Genomic DNA, 8,258 nt, shown 5'->3' with positions numbered 1-8,258 from the left:
ACTAGTTGATAAATGCCCCTAGCTTTTGGGGGCTGCAGTGCAAGAGGGATTCTACCCTGAGGGAGGAGTTGGCCCTCATCCACATCAAGGCAGTGGAGACAGCGGCCAAGATGGATGCGGAGAAGGCGAGGAAGGAGCAGGCCCGTCAAGCGGAGAGGGTCAAATCTGAAGATCTAGACGCCCTTCTCGAGGGGAGGCAACCTAACACCGAAGCTCCTAGAGCTAGCATTTTGGGGCAAGGCAAATCGCCTCCAATTTTAACTTATGCCCCTCATTTTGAGAGCTTAGTTATGAATAGGCAACGGTACCGAGATAATTTGACCGGGACTATTAACAGCGTGGCACTTCCTTACCCCATTGTTATAGACATGTTGACCCTCATGCACTCGTCCTGGTTCCTCCAATACAGTAGCTTTTTGTACCTGGATGACATGGGGGACCGAATTCATTCTTTCGCCCTAGGATAGTTGAGTCGTGACCATTCCATAGATGAGGGTTCGTCCTGGAGGTCTTCAGGCTTAAATGTTCTCTTTTATTTTTTTACTTTTATCCCCATTCACGTACTTTACTGATCAGATTTATTTTCCTATCTTTCTCAAGTGATCATGAGATGTTCAACCCTGTGGCAAAGATGAAGGAGATGATCGAGGCCAAGGCAGCCACAGCCAAGGCTTCGGCGAAGAGGGCCGCCAAGGGCTCGGCCAAAAGAAAAATTATGGAGCTGATCCTCAGGGATTCAGAGCCAGTCTGGGAGGCTTCTGAGAGGGGTCCTGCTTGAAGTTCCATCCCGGTGGCGCACACTAAAACGGTCCTGACCCAGCTTGCTCCTCTCCGAGTTATTAATTTGTAGCAGGAGCCTTCCGAAGGAGGAGGGGTGGCCAAAAGGAAAGTGGACTCAGTTGTCGGGGGGTCCTCGAAGCGGGCCAAGAGAACCAAGACTAAGGATCCAGCCCTAGCTGAGGAGAATTCCTCCTGTGACAGTCTCAATGTTATCCAGGAGATCCCGAAGGCTCGAGGGCTTCTCGTCAACAAAGTCCTTCTCGAGGAAGGGGACCTGGTCCTCCAGGGGGGAAGATGAAAATGGTATCCTGAGCTTGGGATGATGGTCATGACAAATGGGATGAGGTGTATCGGGCCCTGACCATCCAACGGAAGGTGGATTTTGTTGAAGGTCTGGAAGCCTTCAATGTTCCCCAACAGATCATGGACCGACTTGCATCTGAGATTGGGTTTCGGCCTAAGTTGGGGCAAGACACGGCTTCGCTTGCTGCGGATTTACTTGCCTAGGTGGGGGCTGCCATGTCCAATCTTCCCCTTAAGCGATATGCCACCTTAGGTATCTAGGATGCCTTTTTTATCTCCCAGGCCATTCATCATCAAGCCACCGCGATAAGCCATATCCCCATTTAGTGTTTTAATTTACCATCATTATTCCTTGTAAATTTTCTAACTTTGATTTGTTCTAGGATGCCTTGTTTGCCAATAGGAACGCGAATTTGGTTGCCGAGATGGTTGTGAATCTAGAGACAACCCAAATCAAGCTAAAGGGGGATGTTAATCAACGGGAAGTTGCTAGGGAGGCCCTTTCCAAGGAGGCTGCTCAGATTGAGACTGAGCGTGAGGAGATTTCTTGGGATCGAGCTTAGCACGAGGAAGCTTTGTCCAGAAAGGAAGCCGAACACAAAAAGTTGTTGGACAACCTGGAGGAAGAGCTACGTCGTGTTCGTGGCTCGAAGGCTTCGATCAAAGCCCTTCTGGAGGCCGCTGAACCCCAAATTCTCCAGGAGCGGGAGAAGGTGGAAAAACTTGAGTCACAGAACCAAGCTTTGGAGGGCATGGTCTAGCTAGAGATGAAGCGGAGAAGGAGGCTCGCCAGGAGAAGGAGCAGGCTGACGAGATGTTGGCAGTCACTTTTTACGAGGCCATTTACATGGCCTGGCTCCAAGATATTTAACATGTCCAAGATATTGGTTAACTGATTTATCCCAACTCTATGGTTCAGGTTCCATCAGCTTGGACTGTTAGAGATTTTTTTAGATATGACTTAATTAAATCGTTCCGAACCCAAGGTTCAGGTTCCAATGACCTGGACCGTTAAGGAATTAATAACTGTTGTCTGATTTATTTGTCCTAACTCTGGTGTTCAGGTTTCAATGGTCTAGACCATCACAAATTAGATAATTAGTTTAATTTGAACCTGAGGTTCGGGTTCTAATGGCCTGGACCGTTCATAAGACTAACTTTAACCAATTTAAACCCAAGATTCATGTTTCAATGGTTCTGGGCCATTGTAAGGAAAACGTGAATATGGATTTGGTTATTCGGGACCATGTTAGGTCTGGACCAATTTTTAAGGGTTGATTTTTGAAACCTCGGAGCATGTAGGTCTGTGTTAGGATTGGGCCTTAAGCCTTGCATCCTGTTTTGGTTGACCCCCTCGAATCACAAGGATCCGAGTTAGGACTGGGCTTTGACCCTTGCATCCCTTTTTATTGGGAGTGAGGTTTCGAACCTCCTGGACAATGTGGGTCTGGGCTAGGGTCGGGCTTCGAGCCTTGCATCCTATTTTGTTTGAACCCCCCGGATCACACGTATCCGGGTTAGGACTGGGCTTTGACACTTACATACAGGTCCGGATCAAGACTAAGCTCTGGCTTTGCATCCTAAGGACTAAGCTCTAAGATTTGCATCCTTTTTTGTCTTTATTACTGGACTTGTATAGATGGCCTTACCCCCAAGTGATAGAAGAGTGTAGTGTTAGGTCACTTGTTTGTGTTAAAATTGAAGACGGGCGCAAACTTTTTCTTCCCTTACAACATTTCTTATGGTGTTTTGTATACACCATTTTTATAAAAAAAAAATCCCTAGGGTGTACATTGCTAGAAATAAAAAAATTAGAAAGAAACAGAATTAGATCCTCTCGACTACTGATAGTACCAGTGAAGGTGTTCTGTGTTCCAGGCTCTTGGGACCTCCGTTTTGTCTAGTCGCCTTCAATGATACGTTCTCGAATATATTTCATTTTGGATTTCATAGGGTCCTTCCCTGTTTTTTCCTAGAACCCCCACTCATGGATCTTGAGTTACAGGGAAGATTCTTCTAAGGACTAGATCACTGGTTTCGAACTTCTGGATCTTAACTTTAGAGTTAAAGTGCCTGGCGATCTTTCCTTGATATATCTTCAACTGCACCTATGACTCCTTCAGGATCTCTTCGATGAGATCTAGGGATTCTTGGAGTAAGGCGTGGTTTCGGACAAGATCATATGTGTCCTATCTATGAGATGGGACCGTCGTTTCTACTGGAATGACTGCTTCACATCCGTACACCATTTAATAGGAAGTATGTATGGTTGATGTTCTTTCTGTGATCCAGTAGGCTCATAGGACACGGGGCAACTCTTCCGGACACATGCTCTTGTAGGCTTGTTGCTTTTTCTTTAATGTTCCCTTCAAAATCTTGTTCACGGCCTCTGTTTGCCTATTTTCTTGAGGCCTTGCGATCGCGGAGAAGCTTTTGATGATGCCATGTCTTTCACAAAAGTTGGTGAAGTGGACGATATCAAATTGCCTCCCATTGTCGAACACGATTTGGCGAGGGAGGTCGTACCACCACACAATGTTGTTGATCATGAAGTCCAGGGCCTTTTCTAAGGTGATGGTGCTCATTGATTCCTCTTTGACCCACTTGGTGTAATAGTCGATGGCTGCAATGGCGTATGTTACTCCACCCTTCCCGATTGGGAGGGATCCTACTAAATCGATTCCCCAAACTGCGAAAGGTCAGGGAATGGTCATCAGGGTTATTTCCATTGGAGGGGCTCACGGGTTTGTGTACCTTTGGAACTATTCACATTTGCGGACGTAATCAATGCATTCCTTCTTCATCGTCGGCCATAAAATATCATTGCCTTCGGATTTTCTTGGACAAGCTAAGTCTGGTTGTGTGATCTCCACAAAAAACTTCGTGCACTTTGTGCATGATTGCACTCATTTATGTCCCGGATACAAATCAAAATTAGGGCATGGACAACCCCCTGTGATAGATTTTTCCATCCATCATAATGTATCTGAGAGCCTGGTACTGAAGTTTCCCAACAGTAGCATTGTCTGCGGGCAATTCCCAAGTCGTTAGGTGCTGGATGAGAGGGGCCAACCAGGATGCAGAGTAATTGATGGCGTTGATGTTGGGGCTTGAATACTAGGCGTGGGTAGATGGTCGATCTTCCGCTTCAACATCCGTGGAAAATTTTTCCAATGTGTCTGCAAACACATTCTATTCCCTGAGGATTTGGCGAATGAAGTATTTCTAGAAGGGTTGGAGTTACTCTCGGGTTTGCGTCACGTAGGCGGCCATATTCTCCCCCTTCGTTCGGTATTCCCCCAAAATCTGCATGACCACCAGTTGGGAGTCACTGTGGAATTCTATATTTTTTGCTTCTACCTCGACTTCTAACTTGAGGGCCTCTGCCCTCTCCTCCCCCTGGGGTCTCCGCTTCTGCCAGATGGGAGTTGCATTTTCATCAATGTTCTGGGCATGACATATGTGTTGCGATCTATCTCAGTCATATCTGAATGAGATCAGGCTAGAACATCCTGGTTCTCTTTCACCCGGGCGATTATGGTAGCTCTAACCTCCGAGTCCAGGTTTCTCCCGACTCGAATTACTTTCATCGGGTTGGTGTCATCGATGCCCTAATGCCCTAACCATTTCTATCTGTGGATCCTATTCATCCTCCAGCTGGACTAGCCTCTGTGTTGGCTGTGGTGGTGGGATTGGATCTGCTGGCAATCTCAGAACCCCTATTTGCATCCTCGCCCATTGGTGGAGATGCCCCAGTTTGATCAGGTTCTCGATCTCGTCCTTCAGCTGACGACACTCTTCGGTCGTGTGACCCACGTCCTTGTGGTAAGCGCACATTTTGTTGGTGTCCCTCGAATTATTTCCCCATTTAAACATGGGGCCTAGCTTCTGGTAATGGACTACATTACCCGTTGCTAGACAGATATTTTCCCAGGTGTCCACCAAGTTGGTATACTTCGTGTATTAGTGCTCGTACCCCTTTTTTCCCTTATTGGATGGCTCAGATTAGTTCTGACTCTTGCCCAATCTCTTTCCTCGGGAGGGGTTTATGCTCGCCTTAGCTACTTTGGCTTGAGGCGATAGGGCACTGCCAGGAGTGACACTATACCCGATGGATGCTACTCCGTACCCAAAAAATGGGGTTGATGGAGCCGGAGCATATCCTGCTGAAGTGAGCCCATAGACCATCGGGATCATGAACGGAATCCCAAGGGTCCCAGTAGATCCAGACGCCGCTTGGGGTATTGAATAGATATTTGCCGGATACTGCCTCCGTATCCGGGGAAGGTTTGGGCGGTCGACTGGGTTGCTAGCTGCCACCCAAAGGCTTGGATTCGGTACTCCTCCTAGTTGAAGAAACCTTGGGCCCTTCTGATGAATTCTTCAAGAGTTGCCACCTTGCTGCGCTACATGTCGTCCCAAAGAGGGGACCCAGCTCTAATCCTGGACTGGAGAGCCACCAGGCGTTGTCCGTCATCCACCTTAGTTTTTGAGGCTTCCTCCGTAAAGTGCTAGATGTAAGCCCTCAGGGTTTCCGTGGGATGTTGCTTGACATTAGTCAGCACACTAACTTGCATGTACAGCCTTATGTCAGCCACAAATTGTTTACGGAATGCTGACTGCAATTCGGACCAAGACTGGATCGATCCCGCCTTAAGTCTTTTCCACCACTCTTCTGCGGGTCCAGCCAAAGTGAGTGAGAAACATAGGCATTTTCCATTGTCGCAGACGTGAACCATATTCATCAGGCGATTGTAGGGGAACAAGTGATCTCTGGGGTCCATGTTCCCAGTATAGGCGGGTAGATCCGGCATCTTGAACCCCTTTCGTAGCACAACATCCAATATGTGCTTGGCGCATGGCTCCTTTTCCTCTTCTTCGGAATCAGAACCTTCAGATTCTTGTTTCCGTACCAAGTGGTCCTTGACTTTTTTAAGAGCGACCGACTATTCCATGAACTGTTTTGCCATTCCATCATCCAAGGGGACTCTCGTTCCTCCTGTCCTTGAGGTTATTCCTCAAGTCTCCTCCTCGATGGCGAATCTATTCCTTGCGGGCCCTCTCTTTTCGGGCATTGAGGCCGTCATGCAGGTCTACTCATGAAGTATCGTCTCCTGAATTGATTGCTTCTGGCTCTTCTCTGCGTTTGTGCCCTCCATGATCCTTGTTCACGGAGGTGCTGGGATAAAAGTGTTGCTCCCGTTTGTCCTATCTAAGGACATTCTAAGGCTTAATACCCTGTGGGCGCTTCCCCTGCGGATCGTTTGGATGATCCCGTCCTAAGACAAGATTCATCTATTCTTTCATAGGGAATTGCCCTGGGTTAGCCCCGGTTCTTGGAACGGGATGAGCTTTCTTCTGGGGGTTTGTTTTTCCAACAGGATCGGTCAGTTTGACTTTTCCTTTCTCATGACCAGGATTCGATGGGTCTGCTCCGGGATGCGGGGATGGTCCCGGAGGAGGAATAAGGCTAGTGTCATTGGGTATGCCAGTCCTGATAGGTGCCTGAATTCCTGTAGCAGGAACGGCTATAGGATTGGTTGCCAATCCTTGGGCAGCAATAAAGGCCTGAAGAGCGAAGAGGGACTCTTGCATTTGGCGAGTGGATTCTTTTTGTTCAGCTATCCTGGCTTCTTGATCTAGAACCAAGTTGTAACGCCCTACTACCCAGGGACTGTTACACAGTATATTTTAAATAGTGCTAAACTCGCAAAATGAGTCATTTTCCCATAATCGCGTAACTAAATGTGATTAACAATTTAGGGTTAAAAAATTTGGTGAAAGGTATAGATGTTTCACCAAAACATTTACTGTATACATTGGGATCCCAAAATACATTTAAAAGGTTAATTACAATAAAAGAGTTACAACCAGCCGACCTAAGCGGCAAAATAGGTTTTAACCCTAGTTCCTCTTTAAACCCTTGGCCGTGGTGGTCGAGCAGTCGCATATGTACACATCGTCACCTAAGCATCTCTAACTCAAGGATGGTCCAGCTTTCTTTTACCTTTACCTGCACCACATAGCACCCGTGGGCCAAGGCTCAGCAAGAAAACTTAAACATGCTCATAAGCAATTAATAACATGTTACCAAATCATAATAAGCATGCCTAGCAGTAATAACCTTACCCAGTGCATACATACAATCAATATAAATGACTACAACATCATATGGGCCAATAGCCCAAGATAACCATCAATGAATCATATCGAGGTCCAATGCCCAAAATACCTGATTATGGAATCATACTGGGGCCCAGCGCCCAAACACATGATTAATAAATCATACTGGCTCAGCGCCCTAGGATATGGGACTAATGAGTCACATCGAGGCCCTTTTCCCTATCCTCTATATAACTAGCCTTGGAGCTGGCGTAGCATACCTGGTGCTGCGTTTTCCCCGACCGATAGGTCATTCGAGCGTATGATGCGCTTCTGGTTAGAGATAACCATATCGAGCAGCGCTCAGCACGCTATTGCCATCCTTGACTCATAAGTCAATGCTTTTCGACCAACACTCAATGTGCTAAGGTCGTCCTTGACTAATAAGTCAATGCTTTATGGCCAGCACTCAACGTACTAAGGCTATCCTTAACTAATAAGTCAATGCTCTACGTCCAGTACTCAACATGCTAAGGTCATCCTTGACTAATAAGTAAATGCTTTACGACCAACACTCAATGTTCTAAGGTTGTCCTTGACTAATAAGTCAATCCTTTACGACTAGCACTCAACATGCTAAGGTCGTCCTTGACTAATAAGCCGATGTTGGGGCCCAGCCCTAGGATATGGGACTAATAAGTCACCCTGGGGCCCATCGCCCTATCCTCTGTATAACCAGCTTGGAGCTGGCCCAACATACCTAGCACTCTAGTTTTCTCATGACCAATAGGTCGGTCAAGCATATAGTGTGCTCCTGATTAAGCATAACCATCTCGACCAGCGCTCATCGCACTATTGCCACCCTTGACTAATAAGTCAATGCTTCACGACCAGCAATCAACGCTATTGCCGTCCTTGACTCATAAGTCAAGCCTTTCTCAATAAGATAATGAAAACATGCATATATCATATGTCAAATATCCAAATATAAAAGCATTCAACATGCTTAATCAATAATCACAAGCATAATTATAATCATGCACATTTTCAGGCGTTCATGCCCTATTCATATT

This window comes from Humulus lupulus, chromosome 5 (assembly GCF_963169125.1).
Source record: "Humulus lupulus chromosome 5, drHumLupu1.1, whole genome shotgun sequence".
Classification (NCBI taxonomy): domain Eukaryota; kingdom Viridiplantae; phylum Streptophyta; class Magnoliopsida; order Rosales; family Cannabaceae; genus Humulus; species Humulus lupulus.
The sequence above is the reverse complement of the archived record's forward strand: the minus strand, read 5'-3'. Positions refer to the sequence as shown.